Genomic DNA, 626 nt, shown 5'->3' on the forward strand with positions numbered 1-626 from the left:
ATCATTTCCATGAGATCCATCAGTCCCTCTGAGTACATGTTGATCCTGAGGGTAAAGCATATGCATTCACCTGCTAAAATCGCATCATAATAGAGCACGCTGCTGTTGTAATCTTAAAAGAAATGGACCATACATGACTCGGTCTTTCAGATCTTTTCCATGAAGACTGTACTTCTCTGCGATGTAATTCAAGATTGCTTTTGTCTGAATTAGTTTCATGCCATCAATTTCCACCATGGGAACCTGCTGAAACATCAGAGCTCCATCTGCAGAAGAAACACAGCAGCATGTCATGCAGACAGCGACACACCCAAGAGGTAAACCATTGATTTCTTTGTCTACAGGTCAAAAGCTATTAATGACCTTCACCTTGAATGATTGTGTCACCCCAGGTGACATCATACACAGGTCAACAGATTAACAAATATAAAAGTTTAAGTGTCATTTGGAAACAGGCCAGAGAGTCCAGAGGTTTATTATAACTTTTTGAAACCAACTCACCACTCATGAGTTTCAAATACTGGTCACGAGTTGTCAGAAAAATCTCATCAAACTGAAAATGAGATCACATGACAGATTTAGTGCACATTCAGCAGATTTGAGGTCCCTAAAATGCAGCAGAGCTT

At 40.1% G+C, this 626-nt stretch overlaps 1 long non-coding RNA gene across 1 annotated transcript; it reads right to left on the bottom strand.

Moving 5' to 3' along the window:
• LOC121940763 lies at positions 1-585 on the bottom strand. The gene is made up of 3 exons (XR_006105685.1): positions 502-585; positions 134-266; positions 1-45 (listed from the first exon to the last, which is right to left on the bottom strand). It is a non-coding gene; the product is annotated as an uncharacterized LOC121940763 (long non-coding RNA).
• Positions 586-626: the final 41 nt, after the last annotated feature.

Source organism: Plectropomus leopardus, unplaced genomic scaffold, assembly GCF_008729295.1.
Source record: "Plectropomus leopardus isolate mb unplaced genomic scaffold, YSFRI_Pleo_2.0 unplaced_scaffold93810, whole genome shotgun sequence".
Taxonomy (NCBI): Eukaryota; Metazoa; Chordata; class Actinopteri; order Perciformes; family Serranidae; genus Plectropomus; species Plectropomus leopardus.